General features: G+C 44.9%; 1 long non-coding RNA gene across 1 annotated transcript; it reads right to left on the bottom strand.

The window, feature by feature from the left end:
• Nucleotides 1-16,354: 16,354 nt before the first annotated feature.
• On the bottom strand, nt 16,355-24,095 carry LOC311443267. The gene is made up of 3 exons (XR_014697166.1): nt 23,940-24,095; nt 22,687-22,825; nt 16,355-16,784 (listed from the first exon to the last, which is right to left on the bottom strand). It is a non-coding gene; the product is annotated as an uncharacterized lncRNA (long non-coding RNA).
• Between the last annotated feature and the right edge of the window lie 1,800 nt (nt 24,096-25,895).

The raw sequence follows: 25,895 nt of genomic DNA, 5'->3' as shown, positions 1-25,895 counted from the left end.
ATAGGCTTTTAAGAAGATTGTTTTTTGACATTACTTCCTGACACTGATGCATCAAAGCAGTTAACGTGGAAGAGGCATCAAGGGGAAGGCACATCTTACAACCCCCTAGTCATTAGTAACATCCTCAGGTGACAGAGAAAGCTGAAAGTGTCAGCTCCCTTATGGAGCAGATCCAAGGTACGCGAGTGAAATACTAGTCCAAGGCTCATGTTTTTTATTGGGATGGGAGCAGCAGAGAATTAGATGTGAAAAATGTGAGCCACCATCAAAACCACCTCTCCCTTTAGTAACTGCTGGAAGTTGTAGATACAACGTGTGAGATGACAGGGTACGAATGCCTTTGCTACGGGGCTGTAAAAGAAGGAGAGCTGGGGATTCACGTTGCAGCAGACGGAAAGTTTCTCTCTGGGCCAAAGACATCTTCATTACATGGCTTCATGCTGCATTAGCAGCACATGTCTAAACAGACATGATCAGGAGAATCGAGGCGTAACCTAAAACCAGCCCTTACAAAAAACACATGTAAAATTTTTTGTAGCTTTGTATTCTAGAAGTAAATATTTCAGTTTAAAGAAAGAGTGAGAGATACTTCGGGTTTGAATTTCCAAATATTTGGAGATAACTTTACCGGGCCCTGTGGTTAATGTTACTGAAGCCACCTACTGTAGGGTAACGCACGCAGCTGCCTGAGTGGCTGCAGGATGCGACCCTTCCCTCGCGGCGCTCATAACCGTGAAGGCCAGCAGGGACCATTAGTGTCTGCGCTGACCTCCTGCATAAAACAGGCCTTCAAATTTCAGATGTAATATAATTAGGGTTCTCAGGTTTAACTGATAACAGCAGCAAATACCCCACGGAGACTTTAAAAATGTGTCAGGCAAATTTACACATAGAAGGTATGCTTTGATGTGTGTCACCGAACATCACCAGAGCTAAGCTCATTCATGCCCAGAAGTTCCCATTTCGCTGCATTTTTACTTTTAAAGCTATTCCTGACAGCCTTCCTGCTCCTGCTTCAGGGAAAGCTACGAGGACTGTTTATTGTTCTTGTCTTTCCTTAATATTTTTAAGCCCGTCTCCAGGCAATGGCCTAAGATATTTTTCTCTTTGTTATTTACTTGCCTGGAATGACTGTGGATATGGTGCCTGAGGGTGCTACAGGCTCTCCGAGGACAGAAACTGACACAGCATTTTTATTTTTTAACCCTCACCAATGCCGATAGCCTCAATTATGTTGGTTTCTCTCCATTTTAATTACTTATAGCTAAGTGGGCTTGAAAAATAAAAGCCCTCCAATTAACCCTTGCTAAAATATTTCATTTTTTATTATTATTTAAACCACTGAATCACTTGAGCCATCACCCAAATTGGCTGTGCTATATTTTTCTCCCCAGTGAAAAAAATTATTCCTCTGTAATCATTAGTGTCATCAAATTACAATTCCACGGAGAGCCAGATCAGATGAATACACCACCAAACACAAACAAAATTGCAAGAGATGAATAGCAAGCTGCCTCAGCCTTGGTGAGGTACAATATCCCGTCTATTTTGGTGTATTTACCTATTTTCAGGTAATTTACCAAGATCTAAGAGGTAGTGTTGTGTGCTGAGTTAAAGACAGACTGAAATTTCCTTAAAGAATCAGCAAGTCTTTTTTATTTCCCCCCCATGATGATACTGCTGATGCACAACCAGGAGACTAAACAACAAGCCCTGTGCAAGCAGAGGTCAAAGCCCTGCTCAAAATGTGTCCAGCAGCTCCAGACAGATACCACAACACCGATATTCAGGGTAATCAGTTTGTGTAACACTGCAAGGAATTTATGAGAGTGGGTAAGTGATGTATGTGATAGCGTCGTGAGACATGAGACACTCGATACTTCCACTGTGGAGGCACCGATGCTTTGGGCAAGAATGTGGGAGCTGGGCTAGGGAGCTGAAAGCAGCACAACCATGTGAATTATATTAGTTCCCACCCATTAAATATTCATGAACATGGGCTGGTATTCATGAGTTTGGCTCAGATCAAGCTGCCCTGACTGGATTCAGACTTCTAGCCAAACATTTCTTACAGCTAAACATTTTCCTAAATGTGACGTGATTTATTTAAAGAGATGTTTTCAAAGTGATCCAGTTACTGAGACTTTACATATCATGTTGCAGCTTTAAAAACTTGGCGCCCTCCCCACTCCCCCCAAATTTGCCCTGGTTATGAACTCCAGAAAGTGTGCTTTATGGTGGCACTGCTGAGACACGGCTTCAATTAGGCTACAGCAGTGCTGTCAGGTGCTGCAGCCAATTACCTAAAATGTAAATGTTTTAAGAAAGGCAGCACTTTTTGTCAGGACCAAAATGATTTCCAGCCTCCAGTTCATTGTTTCAGAACCAGAGGCACATAACTCAGAGAAACATTAAGCGTACAGTAAAAACATCACACGTTGATTTACACACACGCTATTGACCAATGCTATCAGTGGAGTATTTACCTTAATCAATACTAAAAGATCACACCGGTAATTTAAATGTTGAGTCCTCTCAAATCAGGCGGTATTTTCATTCATAAGCATATGAATATCTGTGAGCTGCTCACTTTTCTTACCAAATTCATCCACTGGGGGGAAAAACATTCCTACTAAACATCTTATCTCCAATTACGTTCAGGAATCATTCATTTTTTTTCAAAGTGACATTCTAAATATTGTAACCCCTGCATGCAGCCACCCGTGCTGTTACATATAAAAGCATTCTTGAAAGTTACCGCTATGGGTTAGACCTGGGCACTCAGTACTAATGATTAAGAAACACAGAAGCTGCAACAGGCTGTACCCAGGGACAGCTCCCCCCATGTCCCCAGTAAGTGGAGATTTCCATCTTACACCTTAATACAACTCTTCTCCAAAACCACTGCCATGTTTAGTCACTGCAACGTCAGCATTGAAGCTTATTTCAGGTGTGCCTTCTCCTTTCCTTCATGGCAAACCCCATGCAAATCATCACCTGGTATCATTCCTCTTTCTATAATGTCATTTTCCCTTCACTGTAAGTGCTGCCCAAGTCATCAGCCATCACGACTGCAAATACTTTGTCTGAGAAGGAACATAATTAAGTTTACTTACACTGTAGCATCAGATTTTAAAAATTATTTTTGACTAGATCAGCAACCAGGACAGTGCAGCCTCAATTGCTGCACTGGACTACAACTACTCTAAATACGCTATTTAATTTACCTGGCAAATTGTTGGGATTATGTTGCTATTATTTACAAGTACTTAACAGATAAGTTATTCCTATATTGAGAAGTATGTTTGCTTTATGTGCCTTCATATGTTCTCAGTCATAACCACATTACAGAGCTAAATAGTAAGAAACAGAAGAGCATTTTTAACTAGAATTTCACAGAATCACTTGCATTGTCAGAACCTTGCATTACTGCATGTGCGGCCAAAGCTTTAGCTCCATGTTTCCTGATAACCTGCATACACAACTGCATGCCTAGCTAACAGATGCAGATCTTACGGCCAGTGCATGCAGCCACAGCTGCCTCACCACTGGGAGTTTAAAGTTACTGTGCTAAGCTCCCTGTCCCCAACCCCAAATACCTACACTTTGCTTGGACACCTATTTAAAACTACCTATTTTTGCTCTTGCAAGGCAGACATGCATTAAAAAGGCTACTACAACCGCATAGTTTCTTCCACTCTGAGCAAGCACAGATCAACAATATATCCACCTTATGCCTATTTTTTTTTTTATGAATATTGAATCCTGCTACTCCCACTGATGTTCCCATAAAAAATTAATTTGGTCTGTCTAGCAACCAAATATTCCCAAATACTTTGCAGCCCATATGCTTCACAGACCTGGGGTCCCTGTAGCTTCAGGCTGTCATCAGGGTTTAGCCTTATACTCCTGCCTGCCTTTCACAGGCACACTGAAGTCCTTGACCTTGGGCCATAAGAACTCCCCATACCTTCAGGCTGAGGCTGCACACTGGAGTTTCGTCGCTTTGGCAAGTACCCCCATTTTAGAGGAACTCAGAAAACTGATGTCTTTCCTGCCTTTTTGCCTTTTCTCCCCAACTCAACCTTAATGGTGATAAAAAAAAAAAAAAAAAAAAAAAAAAAGTCTCAATATTATTAGATTTTAGGCTCTCAGCCTGACCAGGAATATCTTGCCAAGTAGTATCAGGGAAATTGCTCAACCAATATCCTTACAGCATTTCTTCAAGGAAAGGGAAAGGGAGGGGGAAAAAAAATAATAATAATGTTATTGCCAAAATGTTAGTCCCTCCTGCAGCTCTAGCAAGGCAGGGAGCTTAAACACAACTACCCAGGATTATAAAAGAACCTTTTTGGCAGGACTAGACATTGTACACATCAAAATGGCAATACACCATACTTCTTGTAAAGCATGTCACGCTCCCATCCTTGTGTGAGCTCACTTGGAAGATCCATGAGCCTCAGGACTTGAATCCACACTTCACATTGGGTGATTTTATCCAGTTGCTTTCTCCGACAGCAAGAAGCAGCTTCCTTACAGTACTAGCATTAAACTGCATAGTCTTGCTCCTCAAGCTTCTCCTGTTGGCCCCACTTTTGCCTCTGACACGCTGGTTACAGCCCCCTGGAACCGGCCACCTTCCTGTGCTTCCCGTGGGCGCACCAGGCCGAGCCCTTCTCCCCTCGCCCCGCGGTGCTGAGCGCACAGCTCACCCTGGAAGTTGGGCTCTTGGAAGCAGCAAGGATGCAACACTCATCTCTGTGCAACTGCCCCTTAAACTTCTGCTTAATCTGCTCTAACAAACCTCCTTATTTTCCCTTGATTTAAAGGACTGTTCCGCACTGGAGCTCTCAGATACATTAGCCTGCGAGCGAGGGTAGCGAGGATGGATAAATCACAAAAATGGATTTCACTGCAGGTAATTTACATGGGTGAGGGAAGCGTGCTCCTTATTGTCCTGAAGAGAACACAACGGGAACGCATCATAAATCTTCAAAATGTTTGTTTATGAATTAGGTTCTAACTTCAACTGATTTTACAACTGTAAATTGAAAACTATTTATATGTAATGGAATTAACTCTTGTAAAGGCAAGATTGACTTATTTGTAAATTAGAGTATCCCTTCACTTCACATTGCATTACGTGCAAATAAAGACAATTTCCTGCTCAACTACTGTGCAGCAGCAGGGCCTGAAAATACCATATTTATTAGGCCCAGAAGCTGTGTATATTACAGAGCATACACAGGAACACAAGCTCTGGCCCAGTAAGTCCTTCAGTTTAGTTTTCGTAGAGAAAATTAGGTTTTTGCCATTTTTAATGAGTAAGCTTCAGTTGGGTCTCCTTGCCAGAGACTTGTCACTTCAGTATCTTTGGATCTTTCCTCACTTTTGAGCTAATAGTAGAAAAATCATCCAGATTTAGTAAAGCACACACCAAGAAAAACTAAATCACAGTTTAATTGGGTGCCTATGCTAGATACTTGGCAACACATCGACAAATCAGAAGTCTGAATCTTCAACATCTATACACATCACGAAATCATTCTGCCAGCAGTATGGAGTGAAAAGTGGCCATAAAATGCTCCCATATCACAAAGGTAATAGCTCACAGCACAGCAGGTACTAAATCCAGTATTAACTACTTATTGCATGGGGGAACAGGCTAAAAATACCTTTTAGAGAGAAGCAGCACGCTCCAAGCCCCATCCCGGGGTATGGCCCTAAGTCTGCTCATAGTTACGGTTCTAAGGCAACCAGGTAGGAACGGGATGAAGTAGCCTAGCCCCGGTCATAAGGATTAACCTCAAAAGCAGTTTTGAGAAGGGACGGGATAGAAGGTAACGTCAGGTAATCTTCCAGGTACGAGCATTTCTTCCCATTCAGCACAGAAGGAAACTTGCAGTGCAGCGCAGGCACCTAAGTGGAAGGATGGATTCACAGCAGGGCACACCCAGGGATACTCTCCTTTATTTGGACCCTGGCCCCACACGGACTCAGCCACATGCTTCTGATTAGACATTGGAAATAATCCTTTCTGACCTCAGCGAAGCTGTGCCATGTGTAAACCCAAGGCAAGGCTGCGATCTGCTTGCTGGCGTGCTCATCTCATTCCCGGAAATGTGGGAGTGAGAACTGGGAGAGGACAATTAAAATTCTCCCTAGTCAAAGGGTCTACTTTGTTGTTCACAATTGCTATAATTGCTGTGGAAACATCTTAGACGAATAGCAGTCAGACCTGCAGCAAGTGGCTTTCCCATGCAATGAGGCCGGGCTCTCAGCACCAAGCTCAGCACCGCTGAGTCCCGGGACAGGCTGCAGCTGCACCCAGCCCCCTGCTCCTGCCCCAGGCCAAGCTAAGACAACGTTTTCCCCAGATATCAGGTAACCCCTCAAGTTAGAGGAGATGGATTTGGTCTCCAGACAGAAGACTCCTTAATATGAATAATATACGTGCACCCATTAATAGCAGGTGTTTAATCCACACGGGTTTTTCTGGCCAGTGGAAATTCTATCGCATTCTTTCTTCCTTGTCACCGTTATAATACTTTTAAATGTTGTTTTTCTTTCCCCCATTAAAAGGAAAACATTTCTCAGAAACAGTAGTGGGCTGTTAGGGCTATAAAACAAGTTTGCACAGACATGTAACACATTGAGCTGCAAGACACGACAGAGCGTGTTTTATGGGGCAATTAATACTTGCCTTGGGAGTGCTGTGAGGTATGAAGCACTGTCAAACACACCCTGGTATATCTGAACACAACTGGTAAAGCTGCATTTCCAGCCTTGAAAAATAATTCCCAATTAGTCACTGATTTTTAACTTGCACCAGTTAAAGACCAGTGCCTTCCCCCAGGAGCCGTGCTCAGTGCAGGAGCAGCACAACAGCAGAAGACTGGCCTCAGCTTCCAACCCAGCCGCTCACGTCCATACTTTGAGGTCTGGGTTCTTTGAGGTCTAGATTCCTGTGTCAACATCATTCTGCTGGCAGGCACACCCTCCTTTCCCTAAGCTCCCCTGTTAAGGGTCTTATTCCATCGGTTTGCCCGAACCGTTATAGGAATTTCTTGGAGCATTTCCTACATGCATCTCCTCAGTGCTCATGCACAGGGATGTCTCTTCTGTCTGCAGTAGCTGCAGCCCTGTTAGAACAGCTGGGCATGCTGCACATTCATATTTTGCAGTCCTCATTTTAAAACTTGCTTTCGCTGCTCCAGTAGGCGGCTGGAGCTTGGCAGGGGAATCCTGGAGAGCCTCTCCCTGCACGAGGGAGCCAGGCTGGCACGACCCCAAGCTGCCGCCAGCTGCGGTGTGTGCAGGCAGAGCGGAGTTCCCACAACCGCTGCAAGTCTCCAGCAGCAGCGTGGCCCCGCTGTGCTGCACGGCGTGGGCTCTTTCCACACTGGTGGCATTTCAGGAGAGCCCAGCAGTGCAACCACAGCTGGCAGCACCACCCCACTCATCTCTGCCCTGCGAGGGAACTCAGCAAGCAGCTGGCGTTACAGGGATGGATTCATTACACTAATGAACTGCACACACAAGTGTACAGAGAGCACACGCAGTAAGGCTTCTGTTCCTGTTTTTTTTTTTTTTCTTTACTTACAGTAAGCTTCAGCTTTAACACTGTGAGACTTGGTTCCTCCTCATCACCTCTGTTATAACGGCAGAAGGAAGAGGGAAGCTGTAAGACTAAGTCACAAGGGGTGTCAGGTCTGCACAAGCAGTTCAAAGCTGGAGCCTCCCCTGCTATAAATCAGCATCATTCTACAAAGTTCATATTTACACTGAAACCAAGGTCCTGGGCTTTCCTGCCTACAGTCATGACCCTTACATGCCGGTGTTTGAGATTAAACCTCTACAGCTGTGAAATAAATGGTATTTTCTCCTGGATCTCATCTAGTCCTATTTTTGAAACCTAAACTTTCTTTTGAAAAATCATTGAATACAAAGCTTCTTTAAAAAGTGGTAGAAACAAATGATAGAAGGCCTTTGATATGAGAAAAATAAATCTGCCTCCAACGTTTAATTAAATGCAGGGAAGTTTTTCATCTGAAGGCTGATTTGATGGGCATGAGGGGCAAAATTAAAATATTTGAGTATCAATCACAGCCATGCCTCCCAGCTTCTAAGTTGACCAAATCCTTCCCTTAGTATTTTAGCAGGGATCCTATATCTGAAGTACAGGTGGTTTGCAGTGCAGGTCTGTGACACTTTTCAGTGGCTCCAGTTTCCTGGCTGGCTGCAAGAATCTCCTACAGCACGCACCAGTGCAAATCTCTTATGCCAGAAATGCAAACAGGTGTAAACTCTTTAGTTTACACCACATTTAAGAATGCATTGCTTTGTTTCTCTCAAAATGGAGATCTTTAAACTAAATACAATGTAGATATCAGTATACCTGCATATAGCTTTTAATGATTTTTCATACAAAGTAAAACTTAAATGTTATAAACTAAAGCAGTGGAGAAAGCAAGTATTCCAGAGAATAAATCAGACTTTTTTTTTTTAAAAAAAAAAAAAAAAAAAAAACCACAGTGAAACTTTCTTGCAACTCCTTCCACTCTCCTGCAAAACACACCAGTCCTACTTGTGAAATGGATGTTTGGGAAACACTTGCTAGCAAGGTTACTTATTGTTTTGTCTTATAAAAAAATTAAAAAGAGACTGGTAAACTCCTTTGTAGCTGCATTCCCAACTCAGTTTGTGGACTACCACACGTGTGCATGCATGATGGCTCTTGATACCATCATTCTTTACTGGCACATACTTCAGGGAAAGTTTCCTACGAGCTACTTGCAACTCTGCAACTCCGGCCAGCCATGATGCATGCAAATATCCATATGCCTGGTTAAAGTACAGGAAAGTAAGAAGTGAAAGTATATTTTATTACTGTTTCAGTCCATAAAAGTGAATTATTCTCTTTGGAAAAGCAGAACAAGACCAGGGGTTGGGGACCACACCACCTTCCAGTTCCCACCACAACACTAGAGGACAGACTTCACAGGCAGTCTCTCCCAAGACTGGCTGTTATTGCAGAACTTAAAATACTAGCGCTGACCAGCTGTTCTTGCTCATCTCAGACATTTTCTTTAGAAAATACCAAAGGGCAATATTCGAGTAGCTCAGGCAGAACTCGAACTGTGGCAGGGTCTGTTGTGCTGACTCCTATCAGTGGTTATTTTGTGACTGGGTGCAGGAGATGTTGGCTTTTAGTCTAAGTTTATTTAGCTAATCCCCATCTTTACTTTATTCAGGGCTTTCTACATAGCCAGGAGCCTGCGTGCCATCCTCTACTGGTAATAACGTGGTTATGAAGATAGTGCAAGTTTCCAAATATGGGTATTTGTCTCCATTAATCTGCCACCACTGCTCACTAATCACAGTCACGTTAAATAGATGTCAGAATATCAATTCCTTTGATTTCTGAGATCCAATTAAAACATAAAATGTAGGCATAACAATTACAGCCCTTTTCCATACCAACACAGCATCTCCATTCCGCCTGCATCCTATTAAACGTTTTCACACCTATTAGGGATGACACACTGTGTACTAAGGAGGTCAAAAATGTAAAGGCAACTGTCCAAAAGTCCAAGAACAGTGAAAACACTGGTGGCATTTGACATAATTTATGGTGCTAAAGAGCTGGGGAACAGGAAAAGGTTGATGTAGTAATAACATTAGCAGGAACTATAGTCCATGCAAGCCAGTGCTAAATAAAGTGCCAATCAATAGCTCTTTTATTAGCAGGTACAATCAATGTACAGCAGGCAGGCCTGGCCAATTAAGCTTATCGACTGACCAAAGAGTAGCAGGAAGCATTCTTTCCTCGGTTTTGTTTTCCTTTCTGTGAGAAATGAGCTCCAGTTTTATCACTGGATTCCCACCAAGGCATCTCCAGGAGTTCCTGTAGAGTGGAAACGCTGACAAAAAGCAGGCTCGAGCTATCTTGGTATCCTTTAACCTAGGGTCAACCACGAGAGCCAATACAGTCAAGGGTCACTTACAAAGCAAGGTTTTTTTCCGAGTGACTGTATGAAGTAAAAATGTTGTTGTAGGTGAAGAGGAGAGAACTGGTAAAGAAAGAAGCACAATCCCCCAGCAAGGCTTAACCATTAACAGTCGAGAAAGACCTGAGGAAATTAAGCCTATTTGTTTCTAATTCATGTATGCATTATGTGAACTCAGTAAACCTCCCACTGTGGAGCAACTTGAGTGTCTTTCTTGGAGGAAAACACACCAGAACTATAGCTCCAGTAAAAATTAAACAGCATTTCAGTCTCACATTGTAAAGGCTGCTGAAAATCACAAGGTGCTGCTTTAATATTCCAAGTAACAAGGGCTTTAATATTCAACTGTGACTAACTGTGCAGATGCAACTAGGATATTTATCCACAAAAGCACTCTCCCTCCCTGCTCTGAGCCCCTCTTCCTCTGTTATCTCTTTCAAAAGGGAGAAGTTGAAGCCCAGATAAGATGGGGGTTCTCAGCGCGAGCAAATAAACACTGCGAGGTGGCCACGAGGAAAGAAAACACATTGTAGGAACGAATGGCAAAGATTACATTTTACAAAGAATCCCATAACCAAATTAGCAGCCCAGACGCTGCTTTCCCACCGCTGCAAGTTGGCAGGGAATTTGGGGGCCTGGCCTCTCGGCAGGCCGCGTGCTGCATCCACCCCAGCAGGGCAGGCCGCAGCGCGCTGCTCCTCCCCGGGTTGGAGCCTTCAGCTCATTACTGCAGTTGAGCGGAGGCAGCCGAGCTCTCCAGGTTTATTTTCCTTAAGGTCTGGCACATTCAGAGCTTTACAGGTATCAACACCTCAGACGAGCTGGGGGGAGCAAGGAGCCTCTCAGCATGTTTGACCACAAGCATACGGGCCCTGCAGGATAGGTCAGCTTTCAGCTCCGTATCAAGCAGCTCCCGCAGCTGCATCCAATTCACAAAATATTTTAGCAATCTGCAAAAGCTGCCTTAAGTGTCAGACGATCCACTGTAAAGCTACAGGGAAGTATCCCTCTTGCTATATTTATTCTGTTTGCTGTTACTCACTTGCAGATGATAATTTAATCTAGAAGCCTAAGAAGAGCAAACCAAATAACTTTGCATCCTACCTAAACATCACAAGGTCCAGTCCTCCTGCTGCAACTCAGAATGGCTCAGGCTGTGACTCCACCGGGTGCTCTACAACCCTACTTTTAGCACCGAGGCCTCTGCTAAAATTCACCATAGTCACATGGGCACCAGTTGTTTACATTCACTAGAAAAAAAAACAGCTCAACAGTAACCTATTTTCACAGTTTTGTTCGCCTGCCTTTGAGACATGAAATATCTTAACTCTTGACCCACTATATTATGACAGTTGAGGCAGTGAAATGCAATGCAACACAAAGTTGGAGCCAAAACCAAAGCAAATATTTAGCTTTTTACATGGCAGTTCATGGGAGCTTATGGAAGACAAGGCAGGAACTTACTTGGATAGCACTAACAACCAGAAGTAAAGTAACCAAATTTCAGAAGGGTTTATCGCTCAGCCCTCTGGTTCAGCTTTCCAGGAGCTCAGAGGTTACAGAGCTCCTAACAAGTGCATCTTGCTGCTGCTTTTGGCTGAAGACATGGCTTACTGTAAGCCAATCTGAGAAGCAGTCTCCACTGTGTCCACAAGCCAATTTTGTCCAGGTTTGCCCAATGTCATCCAGAAAGCCTTTCTTCAATCTGATGTGGCTACCAGGCTCAGGGCTCAGCTTGTCTTGTGGACAAGGAGAAGCTAACCACTCTACAGCCTGGGAGAAGTCTGTTTTGCTGGCAGAGAGCAGGCTCATTAACATCGCTAAGCAAGTCTGGGATGAAGATGTACTTCAGGAGTGGGGGCCATGTTTTGAACTGGGAAGAGGGCTCAAATATACCCCACAGCAAGGCCAGAAACATCTCCTGGGCTTCTTCTGATGTAGAAGAATTGCTGAGAGGCAACGTGTTCTCACTACGCTGCAGGCCTGCATCTTCCCACTCAACATGTTCACAGCTAGAATCTGGAAAGCTGAAGCTGGACATGTGCTACAAATCCCACTTGGTTGTTCAGCAAAATCCCATTGAAATTCCCCCTTTATGATTCTGTTTCACTTACAGAGGAAAAAAACAAGGACCAAGATACAAGAGCTTCACACGGAGGCCCTTCTGTGAGCTGGGAAGGAGGAGGCCATGGAGGAGCTCCCCACTCCTCCTGCTGTTTGCCAACCCTCTGTGCCTCTCCCACTGTTGCTTTCCCTTCTGAACCATGCAACAGATGGCAGCAGTTGGTTTTTAAAAGGTTTTTATTTTCTGATTTCAATTTTTCATGTGTTGTTTGAGTCTGGCACAATACCATTCTCTAGTGAAGAGGAGACATTGTGTTGAGCCTAATTATCAAAGGCTGAAACCCAGCAAGCAATCAATCATTTAGTGACACGCTCATGCTTTCACTGATTTGAAAAAATATTTTCTTGTGGCTATTGAAAAAAAAGAAAAAACTGTCAGAGACAAAAACAGAGTCACTTACTCTGCGGCATATCAAAATATCAGGGCTGTGGGGAGATGAGTGAAGAATGTTCATTTGTTTTTTCTGAAACTAAATCCAACCTTTGGCATGTGAGCCCGGAAGTCCCGTAAGATGCCTTTTACTGCAAACAATCTTTCTGCCGAGGCTTGTGTAATAATTAAGGCTGATTTGAACTGTCACAAGACTGTCCTTTCTAAACTACTTTTCTTAAGAGTCAAAGTTGTTTTGGTCTTTATTTTTTTTTGACTTCCCCCCTTTCCCTTTTTTTTTTTTTTTTTTTTGCTGCCAGATAAGTGCTCCAGCAGCTGCATTCCTGGGGAACACTGACATCCAGTGGAGAGCTGGGGGCATCCCCAGAGCCAAGGAAATGGACCCCAAGTCAGCATCTCCTCGGAGAGGAACACCCCAGCAGTCCACCAGCTGGAGATGCCTTGGATCACAAACTGAGCCTCACTGCACAGGCAGCATCACACTTCAGTGGCAGCCCGAGTGACCTCGAGCTACAATACTTATTCTGTCTTCTAAATTCTCATTAAGACGATCACATTTCTAGCCGTGTTATTTCTAGTGGTTTACTTGTGAAGCTTAGATGTGGGGTTTTTTTTTGGTTGAGGAAATGTTGAAAGAAAAACCACTTCTATCCACTGATTAGCAAACACAGCAACCATTGCTCACTTCTGTTTTCTCAGTGATAGAGGATGACATGTCTCCTGTGTTTGGACAGCATTGTATTTTAAATGATAATGTACAGTCAACAATTAACATTGTTTTTCTTTGGAGAAACGGAGCCTAAGGTCACTCATGTTATCACCTAGTATAAAGGCATCTGATATCATGAGCCTGACTCCAACCACCACATAGATGTGTTTGCAAGCTTGCTCAATAAAAACCTACTTAAATGCAAACATCAGACCTAACTTGGGCTGTGAAACGGCTCTGTAAAACCTACAGTAAAGCGTGATCATCTCCCTGCTCCTTTGTAACAGCCCAAGAGATGAACTTTCTGGAGTTCCCATTTTCATGTTCTGCTTTGTTCAGGAGCACAGCAGATCGGCAGCAGTGAGTGACTGCAGGAGGTAGTGCTGGGAACACTGCCTCTGAATCCAAGGAAACTGAAGCCTGAAGAAATAAAACAGTTGTACTGCAAGCTACAAAACAACAACCCTGTTTCACAAGGAAATGTTTGAGGTTTCCAAGTTGGTTTTCACTCCACATTGCATTCCAGTACAAAGCTTCAGAACATGTCATCCTTCCATCCCTGATGTGGCGCATTCACCCCATCATAACCACAAGCCCAACCACAAGCCTGACCTGTCAGAGTCCCACTGAGAGAACTTGAACCTGGGACTCCCACACCCCAGGGGACAGCCTTGAGACTACTTCAAGTATCCATTAAAATGGATATTCCCATTAAAACTGCTTCATCACAACAGCGTTTCCAAGTAAGCCTTTTATCAGAAATTCCCAAGCAGCTCCAGTCAACTGCATTGACCTTCTGGCCAAGAAACAAGCCATGCTGTGCTGTTTTACATTAGGTGGTTATAAACCAGCTCTAAAAAGGCTTTTGCAAAGTTCCTCCAGATTTACACCAGTATAAATGATACCAAGTTGTGATGCATATTTCTTAGCTTGCTCTAATAAAAAAAAAAAAAAGGTGCAATTATCCTTTACATCCTACTCAGCGTGTGCACCACGAGCATCTGTCAGTGTCTCCCTATTGAGAGCACTACTTCGGGATGGCCTAACCACAATCACATTTGCTTCAGAAGGACTTGAGCATGTACTTAAAAATAGCAGCAGGGAGTGGAGACACCCTGGCTGGGGAGGGACGCACCAAGAACAGCAGTGGGGCAAGTCCCTGCTCCAGTGCTTTGTGCAGCTGGGACCAGAGACCATGCCAAAGCAGCAACCTTTTTCTACCAAAAGGCAGGGACCCAGCTCCAAAGGTGAATAGGAAACACCTGTTCATTTCATTCCCAAAGGTATGAGAAGATTTATAAATCTCCCTTAAGTTTATGCTATTTTAACCTATTTTTCAGAAGAACAGAAATTATAACGCTACCAAAGTGTTGCTTTATAATGCTACCAAAGTGTAGCAAACCAGGCAGGCTGTGTCTCAAGGCAGGATATCTCCTTACTGCCTGCTTGATTCTTTTTTTGTTACACAGGTTAAGCAACGAAGAAATACCTTTAAGAACACCGGTTCTTAATGCATCCTTCCAGAGGAAATAATAGGGGATGGCTCTTGTTTCTGCAGCTAGCAAACTATGTGGTTTCTTTTATGAGCTAAATGAAAGGAACATACAAAATAATCATTATGGATTTGTATGAAATTACTGGGTATGGAATGCAGTAAATCCCCAAACAAGCTTTAACTATAGCTTGTAAGATATAATAATCAGGTAAAACTGCACACTATCCTTTTGTAAGATGCAGCAGAAACCTAATATTTTATCGGAAACCTTGATTTATGTTTAATAGCTCTGCTACCTACTAAAAAAGATCTTGTATTAGCAAATGGGTACAGATCCAGTCCATTAGCTTAGGACAACTCAAAAACTCAAGGGTTTTGTGAACTAATGCAATAAAATATCATTAAACACTGTAGCATGACAAGACAGACAGAAGGTTTGAGTTGAAAGTCAGGAGAAGTGTTTGAAATGAAGTAAAACGTACAATAGATATGTTTAGGTACATCTGGCTTACATTTGCAGTAGGTCGTCAGAGGACCTTAGTGTCTGTGATGTAAATGAATAACAGAGCCCTCAACAATTTAACTGTCATCAGTATAAATGCTTTAACTGGCACAGTAAAGCAAAGCTCTGGGCCTCTTTCTAAATCTCCATAAGCTCCTGGTCTGAATTATAAACTGGGGCTGCATTACCTGAAGATGAAAGCAGCCAGGTCAATTCACTTAAAACCAGAGAATTACCACTGCGAAGCTGTGATGAGCAGCAAAGGAGCACGCATGTGCGGTTGCGGTTTCCATGTAGTTTCATGGAGACCAGAGGAACATCTGACTGCTCACAGGGACCAGAGGAACATCTGACTGCCCAGACACTCAGAATCCACATCCAGAGGTCCAATGGGAAGGAAACTGATTTCCAATTAGTCAGCGCTTCCCAACAGCGAGGCCAAAGATAACCCACCAAAATTGAGTCTCGAAGGGGGAAAAGAAGAGCAAGGAGCTTCTGCAGACAGCTCCCAGCCAGGCAGCACCATCACATCCATGGCCATGCACATGGGCCAGGATGGAGCCTGGCTGAGCAAGCTTTGCCACCAACTTGCGTGGCTTGGATCAAGTCCTCTATCTTGCCTTATGTGCCTTTCATCCCTCACCTTCTGCCAGTCTTGAGATCAGCAGCTTTGGGAGAAGGGATTATCGCCCCATGTGCTGTAGGCTTGTGGCACAACAGTGCTGCAGACACCAGGTGAGCTCAGAAGCTGCAATAAGCCATAGAGTAGGTGTACCTCCCCTCCGCCTGCATCACTTTGGCACTCATGGCAAGCCCCACAGAACTGCCCAATATCCAGAAAGCTCAGAAAACCAGCTCCCACACTGCCAAACCAGACAAAACCCAGATATCACTGCTCAGGAGCCTTGCGAGGAGGAAACACTGAGAAGAGCTTAGTTGGGTAAGTAAAGGCAACTCAGCTCAGAAAGACACAAGAGCAGACTGATCACGTTTACTGTGATGTGGCAAAGTTAGCATACCGTCCCCACAACCTTCTGGGCTCAAGATGAAATTGTTTCCCTGCCCCCGTCAACAATTGCATAGGATGTTCTCTTTCATAATAAATTCCAAACAAATTAATGGATTCCAACATGCATCATCAAATTTATATTTCCTCCTCCACAGAGTCCTACCCCTGTAAGTAATCCTTAAAATTCGTCATGAAGCTTTCAAAACAATTTATGCAAACAAACATCAAGCGGAGCTATTTGTATTGGCAGCACATTTCACTTAACAACCTACAACAAGGAACAGATGGTCTGAGCTCTGGAAACAGCTACAAAGAAAACAGTAGGAGCAAGTCCATCAGAAGCACTTTTTTCCCCCAATTTTGTGAAGATTACAGACTTGTTCTTGTTTATTTCTTTGATTAGGCTGTTATTTTATGTACTCATGAATCCTTCCCCTGCATTTCGTGGAACAAATCCACCAGCAGCACATTCCCCAGCCGCGCGCAGCTTCCAGAAGCGCTGCTTTATGAACCGAGCTCTCTGCTCCTCACTGATCGGAGCTCTCTAAAGTGGCAGGGAAGGAAGCAAAACGACATGCAGATGTTATACAAGGGATTGACAAATTTAAGGCAAACGTCTTAACAGCTCATGTTTGTCTTCATCCCTTTGCCCATCCCTTGGTCTCTAATAGTGAAGCAAGCAGAAGCAGATGCCTGGCGGTGCCATCCATTACACACCACTTAGCACTGCCACGGGTACTGTAAGACAACTGCTTCCCCTCTCCCCCCTTTTTAAGGGGGGCTCCATCTCACAGGGATGGCCCGCAGACGCTCAGCCCCAGCAGGATGCTGCAGCATGAGCAAAGGAGGAGCCAGATGAGGAAAACCTACAGTACGCTAGCTGGCGACACATCTGCTGACACGGAAACCTGGTTTGGGCTGGGGTCACGACCGGGGGGCTCTCCGAGGAAAGGGCAGACCACAGCCACTCAGGGCAGTGTGGGAAGCAATCTAACAAGCACACGTCAGTAATGGTACTGGGGAAAAAATTAGAGGTGTCATGAAAGTGAATCAAAAGTGAGCCTGATTCCATCTGTGATGGAATTGCAGTGTTTTTCCTCTTCAAAAGCAGTAGAATTACTATTAGGAGTAGAAGCGATACTCAGCTGTACAGACCTCAAAAAAAAGAGCTGTTCCTGATGACCAGTTATCTTGCATTCCTCATTACCACCATTAAAATCACTGCCAGGTCCACTAGTACCCATGCATAACTTACAAAGACTCCTATGAATTTATCTGCACGAGGACTCTCACTCAGCCTTGGATTTAGTCTGAGTCACATCAGCTGGGCAGCACAGCAGCTGCCCCTTACAGCCCAGCAGCCATGTACACCCCTCCTGCCAGAATTCGGGGAAAAATAATGCCCTGGAGGTCCACGGGGATTCGTATGGACCATACTGCTAAAAAAAAAAAAAAAAAAAAAAAAAAAAAAAAAAGATGAAAAACAAGTCCCTCACTCCCAGAGAGGCAATCATGACATCTTGAAGTAACAAAAATCCTTCTGAAGGGCATTAACCTGGGTGGAGACAGAGGTCAGTCTGGAAGGGTTTGGCTTTGAGAACTGAAACCATGTTAAATTTTGGCAGAGCAAGATCAGGGACAGAGCAGACCAATCTGACAGCTTAACGGGGCCTTTGAGCATCGCAGTAGAATAAACTTTGCTTGACACAACACCATGTAATTTCTGTTCTGCTAACGGAGAACGAGAGCAGCTTGATATCAGGATGGCCACAGAGCTGTTTTCACTGGCTGCCTCGGTGAGCCATGGCTGCCAGTCCTCACATAGCAAACGCCCCTGGTGCTGCGCCATGTAACAGAGTGAGAACACCGAAATACTGCTCAGGAACAAAGCCCAGCGCCCTGGAACAACTCTCTGCCTTACACAGCATCTCGGGCCCAAGCTTTCCTCCTGGAGCACAGTACAGCTAGGTGCAGCAGCAGGAGCCACTGCAGCCAGTGCAGACTCTGGACACAGCTTTTCCCGGTACTCTTCTGGCTGCAGGAAGAGGAAAACAAACTCACTTGATAAAGCTGAGCTAACTGTGCTGTTGAGAAAAGGCGTCTCAGGGAAATCAGCTGGAGCAGAATCTGGACAAGCTTCATCACCTAGGCATTGCTCCTCAGTTTTACTTGCAAATAAAAAAAAGTAAAGAAAACATGAAAGCTGATTTTTCAGGACTTGAGCTGTCTGCCTGCAGTTTAAACCAATTTGAGCATCGGTACAACTCCGAGCGCGCGATGTGACCCTGTAAGGCGATACCCAAACCGAACAACCAGCTTGAGGCTCACTTCAGATTTCTTCATTTGGAGGATTATGATGAAGTGTTTCCTGAGATGTCACGCTTTGAACAGCTAATGGCATGTGACAACCAAGTGCTTTTACCTTTTACATTCTAACATTGCAAACGCCTGGCCTCTCCCCCAAGCAGAGCAGTATGCAGCAGCCCAGGGGTTGACATCTGGGGCCCCACCAGGCTCTTTTCCTCTCGCAGGCACTGGATGCAACCAGGAGCCCATCACTGCACATGGATAAAGCATCTCTCAAGGGGCTACGACACCAAGAAAGCAGAGAGCTGCTCTCTGCCAGTGACACGGTTACACCACAACCCCGGCCCACTCCAGCCTCCCCAAACAAGCTGCTTTGTGCCTTTTTCCCATGGCTTGCTTCATAACATGCATACACAGTGATATGAGAAGTCCTGAGATGAGGAAGAACTCCCAAGACACAAAGAGAAGGTGCCCGGTCCCTCCTGTGCCTCTGGGGCTGTCCCACCCACATCGTAAGGACAGGGAGCTGACCAAATAGAGCAGCACTGGGCCATGCAGAGGACAAGCCTGAAAGAGTCCCACCTGGGGAAGGCTCTGAGTTCTGGAAGCATTGAAGAGTGTACGTATGTATTATGTACATTAAAATAAAAACTAAGCCTCATTGAGGACCAGTAAGGTTTTGTTTGCTTTAATTTTTACCATTTAGTTCCCAAACCTGCACACATACTGCTATTTAAATCAGCAAAAGTAATGGGTCTGGATCACCTGAGACAGAACTATTCCCAAATGCAGTCAAAAAAATCAGGATGCGTGTTATTAGGCTTCAGGTTTCCTTCTCGGGGAGAAGTGCTGCTTCAGCTGAATTTGGGGGAATTGCAGGAGCTGATGAGGTTAACCACTGACTCTTTTTCCTGAAGGGCATCTGAGACCATGCCCTGACCCAAATTATTTAATCTTGGTCCAGATTCAAAGCACTTGAAATTAAGCTCCACAACTCAGGGAAACAAAAAAGATAGCAGCAGTCTGAGAGCAGCTCTCGGGCTTGGGAGGCAGCAAGGGCAGCGCGCAAACCGACTGCTCGGGGCAGCACAAAGCAGCACCAACGCTGCACAGGGTGAAAGACATCAACAGAACAACTTGTGGAGAGAGGGGACAGGGGCTTTAATGCCAGCTCGGCACCAGCTGGCTGCTTTGCAGAATGCTGCAGCTCTTCAGGAGTTCAGCTTCAGGACCCAGGTGAAATTTCTGGCCAGAAGGATGGAGAGAAGGGAAGGGATGCAGGCACAGGAGCCCCTCACTGTGCTCACAGCCTGGGGCAGGGACTGCAACAAGAGCCTCACCCCCTCCACCACCATCTGTCCCCAGCAGAGCTTGGCCATCCCCTCTGCAGTTCTGACCATAAACTCCAGCCTGGCCCCGAGATATTTCCTGATGAAAGCATCATTAAAAGATCCCCCAATTACTTCTGCTCAGGACATTCATTTTTCAGACTGAAGGAAGCCAGCCACACCGTGTCAATAATAATGAACTTATTAGCCTGGAAAAGATAAAGTATTGATCAGCTTGCTCACGCCTTTCAGGAGCGAGCTCAGTAACAGCATCAGGAGATGAATTTAAAGGAAAATACCTCAACCTTCGCTTGAAGGGGATTTAAATAGTGCATGTGAAGCATACAGGAGTATTGCTGAACTGCGCGATGCTGCAGCACACAGACACATGTAGCACCTCGTACAGAGCTCACTACAGTACTTGAGGAGCTGCACAGCCCTGTTAGCAGCATCCCCAGCCCTAATTCACCCAGGTGAGAAGCAACATTCACGAATTCAGGCCAAACAGCCCAATATCTTGGCTGTATCCAGTTTGATACCTTTCAACAACACCACGTTCTGCTACGTACCTTTTAACAAGTGATTCTCAGCTGGGCTCAGCTCGGCACAGCTTAGCCTGGATATTTCCCTACAAGCCCTATGGGGGAAAGGGCCAGGTAAAGGTGGGGGCATTGGCTTATCATCAGCTTATCAGTGCGGGCAAGGGGCTTGGAACGGGATGCTGCAGGCCCCCAAAGATGATGCTGAAGCTCGCTGCTGGAGGACACGTAGGAGCTGCAGCCAGAGCACAGCAAGGTCTCACCGGGCAGTGCTGCCCCACAGCAGCCCCCAGCTCCATAATTACAGCCTGCTGTTAATTACACCTGGGCAACACAGCTCAAATCCTGAGCACGCTGAATGTTTCAGCAAGGGACAGTAATTTTCAGTCTTTCCTCTCAGTCCTTAACCTCAGCCAGGCAATTCTGAAAAAAGCATGTCCTGGCGGAGCAGCCGAGCCCTCTCCCATACACTCCTGACCTACATATATGCTTAATATGTTAATTTCTGTTTTGGTTTCAGAACAAAACCTGTCTTTTAAAGAAAATTTTAACAGATTTTAAACTAGAAACACTGCACTCCCCTGAGGCATTAAAAAATGCAAACTGAAGACTTCCCATGTGTCGAGGTTATTACTTATTTCCTTCCAAAAACAGAAGAAGTGTTGCAACAGTTGTAATGCTCCAGCTCACTAGGCCAAGAAGATGTTTTCTTTCTGCACACTCATTAACCATAGTGTGGAACTCAATAACTGGTCTAATTTCCTACTTTAAATGTTTTTCTTCCCCCCAGTTTTCATTTTATGTTTTCCATTTACATAGGACTACGCTCCACCACTTACCTTGAGAGTCTAGTTGCTGTCAAACACAATAAAAGGAAAGGAAAAGTGTCTGGAATCACAGAAGCTTTAGTGTTGAAAATTGTAATTTAATTTCTAGAAATGAATTTAAGCACTCAAAGCTTTCTTTGTCAGCTGTGGATTAGAAACTGATAGTCTTTGAAGGCAAGCAATGTTGTTTTAGTCGAATCTCTCAAGTAAATATTTATGTTAGATATAATAAGAGATGTTATTTCACACCACAAATTAAATACCGGCTGGTTATTAAATCAGGTCTAACGCTCTGCATCTCCCGGCTCCTGCTGCCCACAATGGGTGCTCTGTAATTAGGCTGGCTCAGCCCCAGGCCAGCTCCTGAAGCCCCCTCCAAACCATCCCTCAAGCCACTTCCATGCCTCAGGAGCCCTCGGCACCGACCCTGCCCCAAGGACAGCTTTACTGCGTGGTTTGGGGAGTTCCTTAAGGCTGCCCTGCCCCTTCTGCTTTTCTAACAGTGCCTTCGGGGGCCAAATGCCATTGAGCCACTCATGGACAGCCCCACTCTTACATCCTGCCGTTGGTGATGGAGCTGGGCTGGATGCAAAGGCTGCTCTTTTCCCCTGTAAGTATCTATCTGGCTGATTGCACAATCATAAGAAAGCTTCAAAGCATGCCAAAGAGTAGGATAACACCACCTCGTAGGAGAAAAAGCATCTCACTCCTTTTCTTCTAACCAGCGCTGCTGATGGACCATTATCTTACCTCTCTCCCTCCCCTGTTGTGCCTTAATGCATCCACTTAAGGAGATTGCTCATTAGGCATCCACCCTGCTGGACTCATAAGGTGAGGTCATTAATTTTGGAAGTCCTGCTTTATCTCTTATTGCTGCCTGCTGCCTTGGCAGAGCTTGAGGGCTGCAAACAGTAGGGCCAGGGCAACGGGACCTGGCACACCACAGCAGCTGTTTTGCGTAGGGTGGTCACACATCATGCCAAAAGGTCGGAAAGGAAAGGAAAAGGTTTGGCTAACAGCAGGGAGGGATGGAGGAAACGCTGGGGTATCACCCACAGCCCTAGCTCAGTGAAGCTTCCTGGGCTGGTTAACGCGCCCGGGGGCATCTCCTTCCCAGGGTGCTGGGACCCAGCAGGAGACAGCACAGAGACATGGGATCGGTGGGAATCGGTCACACAGCAACACATCAGTTCATGATTTGGTGCCCATGAGCAGCATGCTGAGCTCAAAGGTAACACAATGCGCTTGAAACAAGGACAGCAGCTTCCAAATGCAAGTTTAACAAGACAGGACAATTCCGTCCACCCATCCCCTCCAAACAGGAGGGCAAGCACCAGCCTCACCACCACTCCTGCTGGAGAGGAGCACACCATCCCACCTGCAAGCACCACCACCCAGACCATGAAAAGTGACTTAAATCAGGTGGTCATATCATCTCCTCTTACCCCTGAAGCGTCATCAGGCTGGGAGAACTTCTAGACAAGGTCACACAACCCCAAGGGCACACGGAGTTACAGAAGCAGCAGGGAGAGGCGCACGGTCAGGCTCGTCCTGACTCCTGGCAGGCCACTGCAATATTTTCCTCTGTTCATCAGCATAAGAAAACAGAGGGTAAGGCTCAACACACACAAACACCAGGTAGAAGTCTCATTTAAAAAAAAAAGGGGTAGGAATAGTACTGTATTTCACCAAATATCTCCCACTGAAGAATACAAGCACGCAGTTTCTAAAGAAAGAGCGCATCTATAGTATGCTAAATACAATAAGTATTAATTAAATCATTATTAGCAATCAAAATCTAATTTCTTTCTGTCACTTTTTGATATCTTAACTAAAGGCATATTTGCAATACTATTATAACGAGTTACAGCTCAAGCAATAGAGCTGCTTGCAATAATTCAGAAACATGTACACTTTCATATGAATATATCATGCCTAACTAATGAGATTGCTCATTTCATAACTTCAGTTCCATTTTTATTATTTCATAAAACTGGAAGTCCTTATCCATTTTATGAAAAACACCAAACCTTTGTGAAATTCATTAAATAAGCATAAAAAATTCATTAAACAAGTGAATTGCATTCATGGCTGCTTTGATGCAAATGCCCTTTAAGCAATGTAAAACTCCATATTGATTTAACCTTTCATGTTCTGATATTTCCATGTGGAGATATATATACATATAAAAATCTTTATTCAAGGAATGAAATTAAGTGCTGATCCCTTGATCTCCAGCCAGGGTGAGGTAGATTGGTCAATTTAAATAGTCACTGCTGATCAGCAAACAGCTGAGGTTGTATTAAAACAGAGCACTAGTATTTCTGTACCTCTCCGCCGGCAAATAAATACACAGATAAGATCCTGGGCCGAATCAATACGATGCCTGAAGTTTCCTCCGTAGCAGTCAGCTGCTCCTGCTGACCAGTTACACAAGGCCACACTGGTCAATACAAGGTGGAAGAGCTCATCCCAAGTACCCGGTGAGGTTTAGCTGCTCCTTCCCATTGCCCTCGTTCCCCCCCAAGCCTGCTGTGAGCAGCAGGGCCAGCTGGGCTGCCCCCGGACTCACTCCCCATGGCATTTCTGATACATGGTACTACACGGGAGGTGAGGCAAAGATGTGCCCACAACAAAACCATACACCTGCTGCCCCAGATGCCCTGATCAGACCTGGAGTTGGCGTGGAATCAAGTACCTGTAGTCATCCAGTCATCCCCAGCCCCTGTTGATGCATTTGTCATTTCCTCACAGGGTCTGTAGCAGCCCTGCAGCAGCAAAGCAGGCAGAGGTGAGAAGACACCAACCACAGCCCAAAATAACCATGCCCACAGCTGGGCTTCACACCCCACACAGGTAGCACAGGTGCCAGAGCACCCATCCCACCACACATAGCCAGGGCCAGCTGGGAGGATGCTGCACAGCCCTACCACTGTGCTATGGAAATCAATGCAGCTTCAAGGCTGCTTAAATATCATACCAAATGCTCCTGAAGTGGGCCTGAGGCATGAAGGTGTGGGAGGAACAGGCCTTGGTGCCATCTCTTGCTTTCCATCTACCCCAGGTGCCTCTCCCATGCACCTCCTTCTCCCTTGGCTCATTTAGTTCCAGCAGACTGAGCCAGGAACAACTCTATTTCCATTTATAACCATTTAACTTATAAACAATAAATTTTCACACACCAAAACAGGTCTTTAACCCTCATATTTCCCTCCAAAATATACCCAGACATCCCCAGTAGGCTCAGCCAAACCAAACTAATTAAGTTTCTAGCCTGAGCTTCTCACAAGTTAAAAAAATGAGCCCCAAAGCATTAAAATAAATTTTAAAAAGAAAGGTACAGCTAATTTACCCAAAGCATCTTTTTTTTTTTTTTTTTTAAAGTCTCCCCAATTTTTACACAACATCCCAGAAAATACTGCTTCGTAAGGAAAGATACTACAGAGTTTTTCAGAATAGGGAATCGCACTGAACCCCACGGAAGGATTTCCTACTGGCTTTCTGATAATTGAAAAAAGTGCAAGCCATAAAAACCTTGGGAGCTTTTTTCATGATTACTAATTTAACATACAAACTATGTTTTATTGATAGTTCCAATAGCAAACTTGCCTCTGTTACATGCTGCTGCTGATGCCTAAAATAAGATGTGCAAGAAAAGATAATCTTGTGCCTCAGGCCTCTTTTAGGATAATACACAAGGAAAGCTGGCAACAACTCAAGCAAGAGATATTCAATAGAGGAGCGCTCAGCAGGGGTTTAAACCCGTGCACCTCTGGATCAGAAGAGGAGCTCCTCTTTTCTGTGCATGTAACTACTCACCTCTCCACTCTGGTGGGGACAAACTCAAGTGTCAGACCCACGGGTTCGCTCAGAAATGGGGTTCTCATTTCAAAATCCCTTGGTGTGACAGCACAGAGGTTTTTTTAATTCAGCTTTCCACGTGATGGAAACAGAGGTAGAGACTGCAGCACAACCACAGCTCACTTGTCTGGAGCAATATTACTCGGGTATAAAAATTAATTCTGGATGTTTTGAGAAAACATGGTTTTCCCTAAATCTTGCACATCACTACGTGGAGCACGTGGAAGAGCAGACCTGGAGCAGCTCGAGGGCAGTGGGGCCACCCCGGCCACCAGCACGACCTGGGAGCTTCCCAAACCCCCCCCGGGTGGAGCAGGGCCCTGGGGTACCCAGCAACTCTCCTGGGCACCGGCTCCCAGAGCAGCTGTCAGTGGGGAAGTTATTGCAGCTGCCAGTAACCAGCATGCTGTTAATCTGCAAACACAGCTTTCTGCAGCCCTTTCCTCGCATTTAAATCAGTTGCGCCAGAGTAAAAAAAAAAAAATAAAAAATTGTTTGTTTAAGCTAGGCTAACTAGTCAGTGATGTGTTTGGCTGGGAACCTGTTATGTTTTGCTATTTTATCATGTTGCTATTTCCATGTTCAAAGGCTAGTTAAATTATTTACACTACACTTCATATATTGTGTACAACACTCGCCTTGACACAAACAACAGCAACTGCAGAGCCCATTTCCTTGGGCGGGCACTTTGCAGGGCCCCGCGCCTCGCAGGGAGGGACCCGTGCAAAAGCCTCAGCTGTCCTCCCCCAAAAAATCAAGGGCCACACGGACACAAACTGCCTTCAAGGTTTTA

Source organism: Aythya ferina, assembly GCF_964211825.1.
Source record: "Aythya ferina genome assembly, chromosome: 12".
NCBI classification, from domain to species: Eukaryota; Metazoa; Chordata; class Aves; order Anseriformes; family Anatidae; genus Aythya; species Aythya ferina.
This window is presented reverse-complemented; position numbering and strand designations above follow the sequence as displayed.